At 47.6% G+C, this 17833-nt stretch overlaps 1 long non-coding RNA gene across 2 annotated transcripts in view; it reads right to left on the bottom strand.

Annotated features, from left to right (window-relative positions):
* Positions 1 to 17833, bottom strand: part of LOC106783474 (uncharacterized) — a 45435-nt gene that overhangs the window by 10108 nt on the left and 17494 nt on the right. Inside the window, exon 3 of one of the 2 annotated variants that reach the window (XR_011420732.1) lies at positions 14999 to 15527. The exons of the other annotated variant lie outside the window; for it this stretch is intronic. This is a non-coding gene — a long non-coding RNA (uncharacterized lncRNA). Of the gene's footprint in view, positions 1 to 14998; positions 15528 to 17833 lie in introns of those variants that run through there. 2 annotated transcript variants of the gene reach the window in all.

The raw sequence follows: 17833 nt of genomic DNA, 5'->3' as shown, positions 1-17833 counted from the left end.
ATCTACAGTTTCTCTGGGTCAGGATTCGGGAGCAGTTTAGCTGAGCGGTTTGTTTTAGGGCATCCCCACAGTGATAGTCAAGATGTCAGGTAAGGAGGAACGCATCTGAAGGCTTGACCAGGGCTGGAGGATCCACGTTCAAGACGGTGCACTCATGCAGCTTGCAAGCGGGCGCTGGCTGTTGGCAGGAGGCCTCAGCTCCTTGCTGCTTGAATCTCTCCATGGAGCTGCTTGAGCATCCTCAAGACCTGGTGGTTGGCTACCCCTGGAGCAAGTGATGCAAGAGAGAGGAAGATGGAAGCTGCGATATCTTTTATGACGTAGCCTCAGAAATCACACTCTGCCATTTCCGCAATATCCTATTGATATGGACGTCAGCCCAATTCCGTGTGGGAGGCAACTACACAAGGGCGTGGATACCGGGAGGTGGGAATCAATAGTGGCCATCTCGGAGGCTGGCTACCACAGCGTGTTACTTGCATTCATTCACTTAATCATCACAACAGAGTTGGTAATAGTGTTTTCCCCTACTCAGAGGAGGAAACTTTGCTCAATATCAAACAACAATAAGTAGCTGGGATTTGAACCCAGCCATCCCTTGGATATGTCTGAGCTCTGTGGTGAACAGGGGTGATGTAAGCAAGGACTGACAGAAATGTTCACAAGACCCTGTTAGACACCGGACTCCAAGCAGCAAGATGTTGTGTTTCTCTCTTTTGGGGAGTCCCGATGGGGAGAGGCATCTTCTTCCCAACTGTCCCACAGGCCATGGGGAGCTTTGGCCCTAGGAGGGCACCAGTGAGTAGAGGGCAGAGAACGTACTGCCTCTTTGGCCCAAGAGGAGGGGCTGCTACTCAGAATGAGATTCTAGAACAGGGACTGAATCAAATTTACTAGAGGTCAGAGTCACTGTTAAAGGTTCCTTAATACATGTACACACACGTACCATATACACATGTACACCACACACATGCCTACACTGTCCTATGCACGTACACACCACACAAGTGTGCATAGGATATAGCACACGCACACACAACACACATGCATGCACACACACACATATGCCCACACGCACCACACACTCTCCTCTTAGGCTTTCTGCCTCTGAGTGACCAGATGACTTGTCTTTCCCACAAATACTTATTGAGCACCTGCCATATCCCTGGCATAGTGCTCAGTGCAAGAGATACAGTGGCATGAGAAATAGACATGGTCTCTCCTAGCTAATGCAATAAGACAATAAAAGGAAATAAAAAGTATATAGACTGGGAAGGAAGAAATGAAACTATCTTTATTTGCAGATAACATGATTATCTATGTAGAAAATCCTAAAGAAATGACAAAAAAAAAACCCTCCTGGAACTAGTAAGCAATTATAGCAAGGTTGCAGGATACAAGATTAATATACGAAAGTCAATCACTTTCTTGTATACTAGCAACGAACAAGTGGAATTTGAAATTAAAAACACAATACCATTTACATTCACACCCAAAAAATGAAATACTACTTATAAATCTAATAAAATATGTAAAAGATCTACCTGAGGAAAACTACAAAATTGTGATGGACAAAATTAAAGAACTAAATAAACAGAGAGATATCCCATGTTCCTGGAGAGGAAGACAATATTGTCAAGACGTCAGTTCTGCCCAACTTGATCTATAGATTCAGTGCAATCCTAATCAAAATCCCACAAGTTATTGTGTGGATATTGACAAACTAATTCTAAGGTTTATATGGAGAGGCAAAAGACCCAGGATAGCCAGCTCAATACTGAAGGAGAACAGAGGACTGACACTACTCGAGTCCAAGACTATTTAGCATAAAGTTACAGCGATCAAGACAGGGTGGTACTGGTATTGGTAAAATAATAGACAAATAGATCAATGAGACAGAATAGAGAGCCCAGAAATAGATCCGCATAAATACAGAGAGACTTCTACACACCTATTGGAATGGCTAAAATCTGAAACGCTGACAACACCAAATGCTGGTGAGGATGTGGACCAACCACAACTCTCATTCATTGCTGGTGAGAATGCAAAATGGTACAGCCACTTTGGAAGACAGTTTGGTGGTTTCTTACAAAACTAAACAGACTCTTATCATATGATCCAGCAATTATGCTCCTTGGAATTTACCCAAAGGAGCTGAGAACTTATGTCCATACAAAAACCTGCACACAGATGTTTATAGCAGCTTTATTCAAAATCGCCAAAACTTGGAAGCAATCAAGGTGTCTTTCAGTAGGTGAATGGATAAAGAAACCGTGACACATACAGACAATGGAATATTATTAAACATTAAAAAGAAATGAGCTATCAACCCATGAAAAGACGTGGAGGAACCTTAAATGCATATTACTAAGTGAAAGAAGCCACTCTGAAAAGGCTACATACTGTATGATTCCGACTATACATTCTGGAAAAGGCAAAACTATGGAGAGAGCAAAAAGATCACTGGTTGCCTGGAGCTGGGAGAGAGAGAGAGGGATGAAGAGGGGAGCACAGAGGATTTTTCAGAATAGTGAAAATAGTGATACTATGATGGTGGAGAAATGTCATTATACATTTGCCCAAACCCATAGAATGTACAACACCCAGAGGGAATCTTAATGTAAACTACGGACTCCGGGTGATAGTGACGTGTCTGTGTAAGTTCGTCAGTTCTGACAAATGTTCCCCCAGGTGGGGGCGTTGATGAGGCCGTGCATGTGTGGAGGGAGTGCATGGGGTAGCTCTGTACCTTCCATTCGATTTTGCTGTAAACCTAAAACTGCTCTCGAAAGAAACCAGACATGGTCTTTGCTCTTATGAAGCCTGTGGTCACACACTCCGAGTGGGGCTGGGCTTCCGGGGGTCCCTTCTCCTCCTCTCCCATCTGCTGCAGCTCGCTCACCCCCACATTCAGCATTTGGCGCAGGCACTGGGGAGGCCCCCGGTCATGGAGCCTGAGCCTTGGACCCTGGCCCAGTTTCCCAGAGGTCCACAGTATGGAATCCATCATTAGCCTAGTTAATGATAAAGTGTATTTTAGAACCTGCCAAAGTTATATATGCCCATCCTCTCTTGACTCTTTGAGTCACAATGAGATAGAACTTTCCAGAAATCAAGAGACAAAGATCAAAGTTTTTACTGTTCTTTCCTTCCCTGCCCAAGACTGTGCTAAGCAGCTTTCAGATATGACTTGTTCTGCTTCCTGCCTTCTGCTGGCAGTGGCATTTCTTTATCCAGGCAATGCAGGCCTCGGCAGTGACGTAACTTACCACGGCCGAGTTCTGTGGGCACAACTGGTGGCGACTTCAAAGGACAGACGAGACATCTTCATTACCCTTTCTCAGATAGAAATGGTGGGCTCAGCAGAACCAGTCACAACTGTCTGACTCGCTTGAGGCAGGTCACAACTCTCTTACCTCATCTGGGACCGCCAGAGGTGAGTCCTGCTTTGCTGTCTCATGGAAACAGCACACAGCAAGCCGCAGCCGCCACAGCAGAAGGAGGGACTTCCCGTAGGATCTATTCAGCCCTGGTTGCAATATGTTTTATCATCTGGAAAGGCACTTTTAAAGCCTTGTGTGGCTTACTCAGGATCAATGGTCACAGTCATTTAATCCCAAAGGGGGACTCGTCATCCAGTGATGTCAAAGGGCCCGGGCCCAGTGCGAGCTTTTCTGAGAGTGTCCAGACCAAGTTGCATATTGACTTCCTGTTTGTCAATGTCCTTGTGCATTTATCTCACTGGAGGACCTCACAGGAAGCAGGATTTGAGCATTCCTGGAGCTCCCAGCTGGACACCAGCCCTGAGAACCACAGTCCCACAATGACTTCAACCACAGGGCTTTGGCACCAGTGGGCAGGCACGGGCGCCCAGCAATAGACAAGGATGGTGGGGGATGCCAGGTGGAGCGTGCGCCTGGTGGGTGGGCCCATGCGTGCCTGTGAGAGAGCTTGGGACCCTTAGACAGCACGTTGAGACTTTGAGGGAGGCTGGCCATCCCCTCAGGCCTACCTAGGGTCCCTCTGGCCACAGATGCTTCCTAAATGCCAGGGCCAAGTAACTGACAGTCACAATCCAGAAAGTCTGCTCATAGACAGACTCAGAGTGGAGGTCGCCCTTCACTCCAGTGCAGCCACCCCCTGTGGCATCCCGGGCAGGTGCCCTCTACCTCTGCTGCGCCTTCCTGGAGCAGGAAGCTCATGCCTCGCAAGGCCGCTGCTCCTGCACTCGACTGCTGGGACTCTCGCCTATCCAGTCCTCGGACTCCTGTTATCCCAGAAATGTGGGCCCTGTCCTGACCACTCTCTCAGTCCTATCCACTGCCTTTTATCCTTCTGCCATCACCCGAGGTCAGGCCATAACCAACCCTCGCTGGGTGACAGCAACAGTGTCTCCAATGGTCTCCCTGCCCTCGTTCTTCCTCCCATCCATTCTCCATCCTCCCATAGGCAGGCCCTTCCTGAACCCAGGGCTGACCAGCTCTTTCCTGCTTAAACTCTTCCATGGCTCCCTAGCACTCCCAGGATAACAGGACTTCCAGGGCTTCCCATGATCAGACCTCAACTGACCTTCCCAACCTCATTATTATTAATAATAATAATAACAATAAGATGATGATGATGATTACCAACTCTTATATAGCACCTACCAAGCTCCGGGCGCTGTTTAAATGCCCCAGGGCATTAATTTACTTCATTTCAACAGCTACAAGGACAGGGGTCTCCAGCCCCCCACCTTACACCCAGCTTCAATCCTTGTACAGCCCACACTCTCTCTCACTCTCTTCCCTCAGCCCTGAACACGTGTCCACCTCCTCTTTGCCAGCCTGAGGCCCATGCCTCCCTCAGTAAGGATGTCCTGTCGTCTGAGAAGTTTTGGGGGAGCTCCCCAAGTCTCAGGCAGATGCTGTGCCAGCTCCTTTCCATTCGCTCCCAGTCATATCTGCTTCACTCTGTGACACATGGAGCCAAACCCAACCGGAAGCTGGATGAGGGTGATCAGAGGTGGGAGGAGAGGGGTGGCCATGTGGGCAGTGGCTGAGCCTGCCATGGTGGTGAAAGGTTGTGTGGGGCAGTCCCTGCTCCATGGCTCCAACTCTACCTTGCATCCTGCGATGCCTCTCCCCCTCAGGCCTGAGGACCCTGAGTCCCTGGGCGCCTGTCCATCTCTGTCGGGTCCCCAGCACCAGCTACACAATCTGCAGGGCCCAAAACGAAATAAAAATTAGGGAGCCTCTTATAAAAAAAATTATAAAGAATTTCAAGACAGCGACAGCAGAGCATTAAACTAAACACAGGGCCCTTCTGAGCACGGGGCCGTGTGACGGCACAGGTCACATGCCTGTGACACTGCCCTGCCTCACCCTGTCATGCCTCAGTAATAGCCCTGCATAAAATCCCTTGCAGTTACCTCTTTTGAGAGTCTGGCCATGACTGATAAACATGTCTACACTACCACGGTCTCCCAGCTTGTGGTCAAGTGCAAATACTGCCTCCCAAAAGGACCAGCTGGGGTCCTTTCTCAGGTGGCAGTGGGAGGACCTCCCCATGGACAAGCCTTGTCCATTGGAGCTCTCATTCACTTGTTCACATGCATTTCCAAAGCCCCTCTCTGGGCCAGGCCTGGGATGGGGTTGAGGTCCCTGCAGAGATGAGCCCAGGAGGTATGACTTCAAGGCAGAGAGGAGGCCTCCAACCCAGCCCAGAAAGTCAGGGCAGACTTCTTGAAGGAGCTGGTGTCTGAGGATGCGTAGAAATTATCCCGGGACAGCGGGGGGAAAGGGGAACTGTGGATAGAATGTGCGAGGTCCCCAGGCCACAGATGGAGACAAATTTGAGGAGCCGTACTTGGAGCCTGGGCTGCGAGAGATGGGGCTGGAGAGCTCCACAGGGGCAGGGCACACTGGCTGGCAGAAACACCAGGCTGAGCCGGACATTTGCTCCAAGAGCAAAGGGGAGCGACCATGAGGGTTAGGCTGGCAGGTGGTGTGGTCAGATTTTCATTGCCTACATTCAGGGGGCTGTGGTCAGGGTGGATTGGGAGGGACAAGGCTGAAGGCTGAGGGGGTACCAAGAAGGAAGTTGTTCAGCCATCGAGATGGGAGGTGATGGGGGCCTGGCCCCGGGTGGAGTTGGCTGGAGAAGGGCTCGGCTGGAGAGGCGTTTTGGAAGGAACGTTGATGAGATTTGCGATGGACTGGCTGGAGAGGCGGGTGGTGTGTAAAGGAGAACAAGCGCGTGGGCCGCTGGGTGGGGGCTGGCTTGAATGGGGGGTGAGGAGGACGCGGTGGGGGCACAGGTTTGTAGCTGAAGCCCACAAGTGTGTTGGTGAACATCTTGAGTCTTGGGGCCTGTGACACAGACAGGCTGAGGCCGCATTTGTCTTCAGACCTGTCTGCTGCAGAGCCCGGCTCCTCCCACCACCGTCCATGCTGCTACGGGACAGCAGGTGCACCGACTCGGTGTGGGACCACGCCCTGCACTCCCCTCGTGCTGTGACCTGACCCGGCTTCCCCGGACGTCAAACAGGGGAGACTGCTGAGGAAGCTCTCCGGGCCCACTTTGCTTCCACAGCCCGGAGCAGCCATTCTCAGGACAGCGTATGCTCTTGTAATTACTGAAGACCCCAAAGAGCTTTTGAGTGTGGAGTTACAGCTATCGAGTTTCACCAGATGAAATAGCCTGAAAAATGCCCCTCGAAAGATGTCCACATCCTCATCCTCGGAACCTGTGAATAGGTCACCTTACACGGCAAAGGGGTTTGCAGGTGTGATTAAATTAAGAAGTTTGGGATGGGGAGATTTTCCTGGATTATTGTGTGGGTCCAATGTCTTTACAAGGGTCCTTATAAGAGGAATGCAGAAGGGTCAGAGTGAGAGAAGGTGATGCGATGATGGAAGCAGAGAGAGGTGTGACAATAGAAGCTGAGGTCAGAGCATTGCGGCCATAAGCCTGTGGAGCTGGAAATAGCAAGGAACAGACCCTCCCCTGGAGAATCCAGAAGGAACGAAGCTCTGCCGACACCTTGGTCTTGACCCCTGTGAATGTGTTACCTCGCAGAGAAGTCCCTGCTTATCCGCGGGGGATACATTCCAAGACCCCCAGTGGATGCCTGAAACCTTGAATGGTACCGAACCCGATACCATGACAGTGGATCTGCTGACTGAGAGGGCTACTAAGTAACTAATGGGCGGGTGGCGTATACGGCGTGGATACACTGGACAAATGCATGATTCACGTCCCAGGCAGGACAGAGGGGGAAGATGTGAGATTTCAACACACCACTCAGAACAGGGCAAAATTTAAAGCTCATGAATTGCTTATTTCTGGAGTTTTTCATTTAATATTTTCAGACCACAGTTGACTGCAGGCAAGTGAAACCGTGGAAAGTGAAACCGTAGATAAGGGGCACTCCTGTATAGCAAAGACTTGTAGGCGTGATTAATTTAAGGATCTTGAGATGGGGAGATTATCCTGGATTACTCCAGTGTCATCACAAGAGTCCTTATAAGAGGGAGGTGAGAGGGTCAGAGTCAGAAGACGATGATGTGATGATGGGAGCAGGAAGAGAAAAGGTGATGCAGTGGGGGACCGTGAGCTAAGAAATGGGGCAGCTTCTGGAAGCTGAAAAATACAAGGAATGGATTCTCTTCTGGAGCCTCTAGAAGGAAACAGCCCTGCTGACACCCTGGTTTTGGCCCAATGAGCCCCATTTCAGACTTCTGACCCCCAGAACGGTAAGAGAATAATTTGTGTTGTTTTAAGCCCTAAGTTTGCAGTAATTTGTTACAGCAGCCACAGGAAACTAATACATCATGCTACAAATGTGAATTGAGAACTTAAAAAAATCTATTAGTTTGTTTAAAAATAACAATAAATGCATTTCTTGTTAGCATAAGTTTTTTTTTTTAGGAAGATTACATCCCTGAGCTAACATCTGCTGCTAATCCTCCTCCTTTTTTACTGAGGAAGACTGGCCCTGAGCTAACATCCATGCCCATCTTCCTCTACTTTACATGTGGGACGGCTACCACAGCATGGCTTGCCAAGTGGTGCCATGTCGGCACCCGGGATCCGAACCGGGGAACCCCGGGCCGCCGAAGCGGAATGTGCACACTTAACCGCCACGCTACTGGCCAGCCCCAGCATAAAATTTTTTATTTAAAATAACTATATTTTAAAAAACGGTAGTAAGAAAGTGGCATTTTTATTTGTTTGTTTTTTTAGATTTTCGAAATCTTTTCATATCTGGCTCCGTAGAAGACAGCTGGATTCGCATAGCTGCCCCTGCATTCTATCTGTTGTGATATGCTGTTTTGGTTGAAGTGTGGGAAGAAAATTCCACCTCACACAGATATGAAGGTAGAAAAAAGGGGAGCATTGTAATAGCCTTTTTGGATAATAATGGATATTATTCTTTGACATAAACCAAAACACAAAAAGTGGTAGTTTCTCAAAGGTTAGTTACAATGTGGCATCTGAAACCCTGTCAACAACCTTTCCAGACTCTTTGCTGCAAGCAAACCAGTTGGCCTTCTCTTTAAATGGATCTTTCGCCCGTATATGATTCTGGCCTTGCTGACCCTTTGCTGCCCAGAGGGACTGGCAGTTCCCCTGCTGAGGGCCCTAGAAGGCGCTGACAGTAACTTGGCCCTGGCAGCAGCTGGGCCACACAGAGAGTAGAGGTGACAATGGCGTGGGGGTAGCAGAGCAGTTAAGGACAGCGGCTTTGGGCACAGCCAGCTGAGCCCTTTAGAGGGCTGTGGATGACAAGCTGGCACTGCCCCATCCCCTCCCCATAGCCAATGACAACACAATTAAAATAGCTTCTTTCTGGATCTTCCGCTATCTTCTAGCCAGGTTCTGGATAAGCGTGTCAAAGCCAGTCTCTGCTCATCTTTCTGGTCCCGGATTTGCTGCTCCCTTGGGTAATCCAGCCCCGCCCGGGGTTAGGACAATCTCATGCGGGTGCAGGATCTGGCATAACCAACTCTGTGGCAGTCAGTGTCCCCCTCTGTAAGGCGGACGTGGTAGTACCTGTCTTTCAGGGTTGTGGGGATTCTGAGGCGAGGCTTGTAAACCAGTTTTAGCAAGTGCCTGGCGTAGGCGCGCTCGAGTTTGCTGCTATTATAGGAACGCAGGCGGCCTTCCCTGTGCTTCTCTGGCTGGTTCCTGCAGTCCAGCTCAGCCCTCTGTCCCCTCAGCTCCTGCAGCCAGTGCTCGGGGCTGGGCGAGGCTGTCGGAACTGTCTACTCCATGGCTCCATAACAGAGGGATTTTGCTGGAACCCTTGGGGCCCGGAATGGAGGCTATGGGGAAGCCTATGAGGAAGGAAACGTCTTAAACACAAGCGGTCTATCCATTTTCTTCTTCTCTCAGAGCCCAGAGCCGCTGTGGTTGCTTCCAAGAGGATGGGATCTGAGAAGCCAGGGGAGGAGGGAAGCAAGTCAGGGGGTCAGCACACTCGTCCCACGAACTTGAAGCCGGCAGTGGATGCTCTGACCGGGGTTGCCCAGATCCCCCTTCAGGACCATGGCACCCATTCCCCCAACTGCCCAGGCCCTTGCCCAAGGACATGCCCCATTCCCAGCAGCCCACCCCAGCGAGTGGGCGGACAGTGATTGGATGTGTCTCCTTGTCAGGGGACCAAGGTCTGCCTTCCGGGGCTCACTTTGGCACAATTCTGAAGGGCCATCCTGGCATTGGCTGAGGTTTCCATGCAACTGCATGGCTGGCCAGTGTCCCCCCGTCCTCAGGCCTGCCTTCCTGAAAGCATGCTCTAATAACCTGCTCTCAGAGGCGGGGTCTCACAGCTGGCCTCCCAGAATCTGGTCAAGGGGCCTGGACCCTGCTGGGTGGCCCAGGTGAGACGCTCACCCCTCTCGGCCTCAGGACCTCCCCCTGAAGTACTGGAGGTGCTTCTGGTTGGGAAGGGATGTGCACCCAGTGGCCCTATCCTGCCAGCCTCCAGCCATATTTCACATCCTCCTCCTTTGTGGAAACTCCTCACCCCACCTGAGTCAGAGGCTGAGCAGTGTCTGGAGCCCACCCAACTCCCCCACTCCAGCCCTTTCACACCAGGCCAGTTCACTCCAGGAGGTTAAGAGTGATGAGAAAGAGGAAGACAAAAAGTGCCATTTAATAAAGGATAAGAAAACTCTAGAAATGACTTCCAAGCTCCTAGAGTGTACAGGAAGAACAGAATTTGTCCCAGAAAGAGGGGGAGGGCACGGTGGCAGGGGTGTCTGTTATTAGGAAAATAGCTTGTGACCTTTTGCTTGTGAAAGGCAAGGCCCCCACTAAGAGGTTTCTAGAAAAGAGCTGAACTGCTCAGTATAAAGGGTTACAGGAATGCTGTATCCAATGGCCATTTGAATGGGGATTGGGACCCTTGAAGGGAGGAAGTGACAGGCAGCAAATGAAGTCAGCTTGATTCCCATAACCAGGAAGTCCAGGGGTTGATGTTTTCAGATGGAGTCAGATCCAGGGAGCCCAGACCTTGTCCTGGGGTCTGCTCTGTGTCTCTGTGCATCTCTCGACTCTGCCTGCTCCGCCTGGCTTCCCGCTCCAGCCAGGCTCTTCCCAGGTGCAAACAAGAGCCTCGGGTAGCTGAGACTTGCATCCTCCCAGCCTGTCACTCCCAGGGAAGCATATGACTGACTCGGCCTGGGGTCGTGGTATGCTTATGTCTGGATGTCAGTGAGCCGAGGATGCACTTCCGTAATTGGCCCAGCCTTGGGTCACGTGATTCCAGGTGGGTGGGGATTCTTCTGTGATTGACAGCCCCACCACCTGCAGCGGCAAGATAGCGGTTGCCCCCAAGGAAAGGGCACTGAAGGCCAAAAACGTCCACCCCTGGGTCCCTGTGAAAAGGTAGGGTGGTGGGGACGGGGCCAACCCAGCATTATGGAGGCAACCGGAGAGAGGTTCTGTGTGATCTGAGGTCAGGCAACACGAGGCTTACACCTTTCTGCTGCAGGCTGTCTCCTGCTCTGCTCAGCGCTACACTGTGGTCCCCTCACACACCCCAAACCCCCTCAGTACAAGCTACCCTGGCAACAGGTGTATCGGGGCTGTGGGGAGGAGAGGAGGCAGACGGTGTTCGACACAGAGCAATGGCGCAAGAAGAGAGAGAGAATGGGGTGGCAGATTCTCTGAGCAGGAGCTAAGGTGTGAGACGATTGGAGAGGAGGACGGTCTCCTCGAAACCTCACAAGTGTTGGGGCAGGGAGGGACAGAGAGATGAGGATGGAGCCCCCTGCCTTTTTCTCAGGCTCCCCCGGCCCACGGGGGCCGGAGACTTGAGGGACAATGGGCAGAGGGCCGGTTTCCTAAATCCAGCCTTTGCATCTCAAGAGGCACAAAACCCTGGGCCAGCCAGGTGGCGCAGCAGTTAAGTGCGCACATTCCGCTTCTCTGCTGCCCAGGGTTCCCCGGTTGGGATCCCAGTACCGACATGGCACCGCTTGGCAAGCCATGCTGTGGCAGGTGTCCCACATGTAAAGTAGAGGAAGATGAGCAGGGATGTTAGCTCAGGGCCAGTCTTCCTCAGTAAAAAAGGAGGAGGATTGGTAGCAGATGTTAGCTCAGGGATGTAATCTTCCTCCAAAAAAAAAAAAAAAAAAAAGAGGCACAAAACCCTAACTTGCCTGGTGGTGGAATGCCACCCTCAGCTGCAGACTTGGGCTCAGGAGGTCTCTGCGGTTTTGCCCCAAGAGGCAGTTCTGGCCCCTGGCAGAGGGAGGTGGTCAGAGGGGCCAGGGCAGCCCATGGGTCTCCCCTGAATGAGAAAGAGGTGGTCAGAAGGACAGAGTCCCAGACACGAGTCAGACAGTAGACACCCCCTCTCTCCCCAGTGGTCCGCCCAACTGTGCATTCCATGCCCCCTTGGAGAGAACATCCCAGCCAGTCTGATCTGTCCTCCCTCAGGTTCATCTCTTACCAGCCATTAAGGCCTCAACTTCCCCTTTCCCTCCCACCCCTGACCCTCTTCCACCCCTGGGCAGCTGCCTGTCTTCCTGTGGGGACAGGAAGTAGTTGGGGTTTGTGGTAGGCAGCCTCCAAGATGGCCCCCAAGGATTCTCACCCCTTGGTATTCAAGCCCTTGTGCAGTCCTCTCCCACACTGAACAGGGCTGACCCGTGTAACCAACAGGATATTGTGAAAATAACAGAGCATGTCTTCCAAGGCTTGGCTATAAAAGACATTGCAGTGTCTGTCTTCCCCTCTTTCGGATCACTTGCTCTGGGGAAAGCCAGGCGCCATGTTGTGAGGAACCTGAAGAAGCCCCATGGGAAGCCCATGCGGTGAGGAACTGAGGCCTCCAACCAAAAGCCATGGGAGCGAGCCATCCTGCAAGTGGATCTTTCAGCCCCAGTCGAGTTTTCAGACAATGGTAGCCTCAGCCAACATCTCACCTCAATCTCATGAGAGACCCTGAACCAGAACTTTCCAGCTAAGCTTCTCCTAAATTCTTGACCAATAGGCACTGTGTGACTTCATCAGTGCTTATCGGTGTTTTAGGGTAATTTGTTATGCAGCAGTAGATTACTAATGTAGAGTTTCTCAGACTTTAGAGGATCTAGGCGTGGAGGAAGCAGATTCTTTAGCCCTCAGATCCTCAGCCTGTGGCCCTTTGGCCCTGCCAAGAGCAGAAACATCTGTGTCCAGCTCTGCAGACTGGCTGAAGGTGGAGCTGGGCCATCTGCCTCAATGGATGAGAAGGACTTGTGTATGTGTGGGGGGGAGGGGGGGACAAGGGAATGAGGGGTGATGTATTAATTTGCTCAGGCTGCCATAACAAAATGCTGCATATTGGGTGGCTTAAACTAATAGAAACTTATTTTCTTACAGTTCTGGAGGCTGGAAGTCCAAGATCAAGGTGCCAGCAGGTTTAGTTTCTCCCGAGGCCTCTTTCCTTGGCTTGTAGATGGCCGCCCTTTTGCTGCCTCTTCACATGGCTGTCCCTGTGTGCGTGTGCACCCCTGGTGTCTTTGTGTGTCCAAATTTCCTCTTCTCATAAGCACTTTAGTCACATTGGATTAGGGCCCACCCTAACGGCCTCATTTTAACTTAATCACCTCTTTAAAGGCCTTATCTACAAATACAGTTCCTTTCTGAGGCAGTGGGAGTTAGGACATATGAATTTGGTGGGAGGAAACGATTCAGCCCATAACAGGTGACGAGAGCTAAGTTCTGCTGAGCCAAGGGGCTGCAGGCATTGGGGAGGAGCATGAAGGAGATAGAAGTGGGTGTGAGAATAGGACCCATGATCAGAAAAGGAAAGTGAGGCTCAGGGTGGGCTGCCTACCACAGACACATTTCTGGGGAATAGAGGAGACAAGACCCAAACATACAGTGCCTGTTCCCCACCTGAATGGGCACAGAATCCAGTATGAGTCTCTGTGCCCAGAGCTTCATTGGTAGGCCTGGGGCCTTCAAGAGAGTGGAAACTGGAACTTGGGCACCAGCCCAACTCAGCAGAGGGGACCTCTGAGAGGGGGGCAGCCAGGGAAGCAGCTATGGGGGCCAGCCTAGGGCCAAGACCACACCAAACCTGCATCTCCCTCCTGGACCTCTCCTTGCCAGAGCCCCTGGACAAACCATCCCTGCACAGCTTCAGCCTTCACGGCTGAGAAATATCCCTGTGGCCTCAACAACCCTGACCTCTTCACTGCCTGGACTGGCCCAGGGTTTCTCCCCAATATTTTCAACCTAATTGACATTTTTTTAAAAAAGATTTTATTTTTCCTTTTTCTCCCCAAAGCCCCATGGTACATAGTTATATATATATATATCTCTTTTAGTTGTGGGTCCTTCTAGTTGTGGCATGTGGGATGCCACCTCAGCATGGCTTGATGAGAGGTGACATGGCCACGCCCAGGATCTGAACCAGTGAAACCCTGGGCCATTGAAGCAGAGCACGCGAACTTAACCACTTGGCCAAAGGGCCAGCCCCCCAATTGACATTTATACAACTCCTAACCAAATAACAGCAGAATGCACATTCTTTTCCAATGTACATAGAACATTTACTAAGATAGAACATATTCTTGGCCATAAAACAAACCTCAATGAATTTAAAAGGATTGAAGTGAACTTCCACCTTAAGAAATTAAAAAAAGAAGATTAGTGAGACACAAAGTAAGTAGAAGAAAGGCACAAAAATCCGAATGAAGATCAAATAAATGGAAAAAAGGAAAGCAATAAAGAACATCACTGAAACAAAGCTGGTTCTCAGAGAAAATCAACAAAACTGATTAACCTCTAGCCAGATTGACCAGTAGAGAAAGAAAGAAGACACATGACGGAGGTGACATCACTATAGATTCTACAGATATTTAGAGGACATCGAAGGAACATTTTGAACAACTTTATGCCAATAAAATCAACAACTTAGATGAAATGGACAAATTCCTGAAGGGGATGATTACCAAAGCTCATTTAAGAACCAAGAGATAACCTGAATAGCTCTCTATCTATTAAAGACTTTGAATTTGTAGTTAAAAATTTTTCTACAAACAAAACTTCAGGCCCAAATAGCTTGAATGGGCGTGGGAATTCTACCAAACATTTAAGGAAGAAATAATACCAATTCCGTACAAGCTTCCAGAAAATTGAACAGGGATAAATATTTCCCAGTTCATTCTATGAGGCCATTATTTCACTGATACCAAAACCAGACAGCAGTATGATAAGAATATATAAACTAAAATATCACTCATGAATATAGAAACAAAAATTCTTAACAAAATTTTGGCAAATTGAATCCAATAATACATAACAAATTCCATTTTTGTTTATCACGGGATGCCTTTATTTCACTTTCAGCTTTGAAAGATAGTTTTTGCTGGATATAAGATTCTTGGTTGACTTTATTTTTGCTTTCAGCACTTTGCCTTTTAGCCTCCATTATTTCAGCTGTTAGTCTTACTGAGGTTCTCCTGTATGTGATGACTCATTTTTCTCTTGTTGTTTTCAAGAATTTCTCTTTGTCTTTGAACTTTTTTACTACCATGTGTTAGGGTGTGGATCTCTTTGTATTTTTCCTACTTAGAGTCCATTAAGCTCCTTGGATATGCAGATTAATGTTTTCATCAAATTTGGGGAGTTTTCAGCCATTATTTCCTCTTTTTTTTAAAGATTTTATTTTTTCTTTTTCTCAGTACATAGTTGTATATATATTTTAGTTGTGGGTCCTTCTAATTTTGGTACATGGGATGCCACCTCAGCATGGCCTGATGAGCAGTGCCATGTCTGTGCCCAGGATTCGAACCGGTGAAACCTTGGGCTGCCAGAGCGGAGTGTGCGAACTTGACCACTCAGCCACAGAGCTGGCCCCATCAGCCGTTATTTCTTTAAGTAGTTTTCTTCTCCTTTCTCTCACTCCTCTTCTCTGGTGCTCCCATTATGCGTGTGTTGGTGCACTTAATAGTGTCTCACATTTCTCTAAATCTCTGTTCATTTTTCTGCTTTCTTTTCTCTCTCCGTTCTTCAGATTGCATAATCTCAAGTTTGCTGATTCTAAACTGAGGTGGGTGGAGGAAGGAGACAGTGAGCCATGGTTCAAATACTATAGACTCTTGCTGTTCTGAGATTTAGTAGATTTTCTTGAATAAATACGTCTTTGTTTGCTTTATGCCCTTAGGGAAATTTCCAGAGACTTTAACTGGTTGTTTTTTTAAATTATTTTTTTTACCAATTACAGTTGTTTCTCTGGGGAGAGGGGCCACAGAGTTCCTCACACCACTATTCCAGAAACCACCTCTGAATATATAATATATAAAAAGAGTAATATATCACAACCAAGTGGGATTTCTCTTAAGAATGCAAAGTTGCTTCAACATTGGAAAACCAATCACTGTGATTTACCATATTAACAGACTTAAAAATAAAAACTATAACATCATCTCAAGAAATGCAGAAAAACATTCATTTCTGATAAAAACTTTAAGCACACCAGGAATGGAAGGGAACTTCCTTACTTAACAGATAACATGTACGAAAAAACAAAAACAAAAACCCTACAGCTAGCTTCATCTTTATGGGGAAATGAATAAGACAGGCCTGTTTACTCTCACCACTTCTATTCAGCATTGTGTTGGAGGTTCTAGCCAATATAATCAGACAAGAAAAAGAAATAAAAGGCATCCATATTTGAGAGAAAGAAGAAAAACTGCTTTATCTGCAAATAACGTAGACATCTATGTTGAAAATCTGATGGAATTTACAAAAAAAGCCACTAGAACTAATGAGTGAGCATAATAAGGATGCAAAATACAAGACCAATATACAAAAATCAATAATATTACTAGCAAAAAATAATCAGAAGTTAAAATTTTTTAAAATACCATTAACATAAAAATTACAAAAGTATAAAAATACGAAATACTTAGGGATAAATATAACAGAAAGTGTAAAACATTGTACAGAACATTGTTGCAAGAAATTTTAAAAGTTTAAATAAGTGGAGAGGTATACTATGTTCATGGATTGAAAGACTCACTATCATCAAGATGTCAGTTCTCCCTAAATCAGTCTATAGATTTAACATAATCCTAGTCAAAATCCAAGCAGGCTTTTTTGTAGAAATTGACAAGCTGATTCCAAAATTTACATGGCAATGCAAAGGACTTAGAATAGTCAAAAGAACTTTAAAAAAGAAGAACAAAGTTGGAGGACTTAAATACCTAACTTCAACACTTATTATAAAGCTATAGCAATTAAGACAATATGACAGTAGTGTAAAAATAGACAAGCATGAAAGCCCAGAAATAAAACCACACATTTATGGACAGTTAATCTTCGACAAAGGACCTGAGGACCTACAATGGAGAAAAGAAAGTCTCTTCAACAAATGGTACTGGGAAAACTGGACAGCCACATGTAAAAGAATGAAAATTGACCACTCTTTTTCACCATTCACAAAAATAAACTCAAAATGGATCAAAGACCTAAAGATCAGGCCTGAAACAATAAGTCTTCTAGAAGAGAATATAGGCAGTACACTCTTTGACATCAGTTTCAAAAGAATCTTTTCAGACACCATAACTCCTCAGATGAGGGAAACAATAGAAAGAATAAAGAAATGGGACTTCATCAGACTAAAGAGCTTCTTCAAGGTAAGGGAAACCAGGATTGAAACAAAAAAAACCACTAATAGGGAAAAAATATTTACAAGTTATTTATCCGACAAAGGGTTAATCTCCATAATATATAAAGAACTCACACAGCTCAACAACAAAAAATCAAACAACCTGATCAAAAAATGGGCAAGGGACATGAACAGACATTTCTCCAAAGAAGATATACGGATGGCCAATAGACACATGAAAAGATGCTCACCATCACTAATCATCAGGGAAATGCAAATCAAAACTACATTAAGATATCACCTACCCTGTTAGAATGGCAAAAATATCCAAAACAAAAAGTGACAAATGTTGGAGAGGTTGTGGAGAAAAAGGAACCCTCATACACTGTTGGTGGGAATGCAAACTGGTGCAGGCACTATGGAAAACAGTATGGAAATTTCTCAAAAAATTAAAAATAGAAATACCTTATGCCCCAGCCATCCCACTACTGGATATCTATCCAAAGAACTTGAAATCAGCAATTCCAAAAGTCCCGTGCACCCCTATGTTCATCACAGCATTATTTACAATAGCCAAGACGTGGAAGCAACCTAAGTGCCCATCAACTGATGATTGGATAAAGAAGATATGGTGTATATATATATACAATGGAATACTACTCAGCCATAAAAAAGATAAAATCGTCCCATTCACAACAACATGGATGGACCTTGAGGGTATTATGTTAAGTGAAATAAGCC

The sequence above is a fragment of the Equus caballus genome, chromosome 8 (assembly GCF_041296265.1).
Source record: "Equus caballus isolate H_3958 breed thoroughbred chromosome 8, TB-T2T, whole genome shotgun sequence".
Taxonomy (NCBI): domain Eukaryota; kingdom Metazoa; phylum Chordata; class Mammalia; order Perissodactyla; family Equidae; genus Equus; species Equus caballus.
The sequence above is the reverse complement of the archived record's forward strand: the minus strand, read 5'-3'. Positions and strand labels throughout refer to the sequence as shown.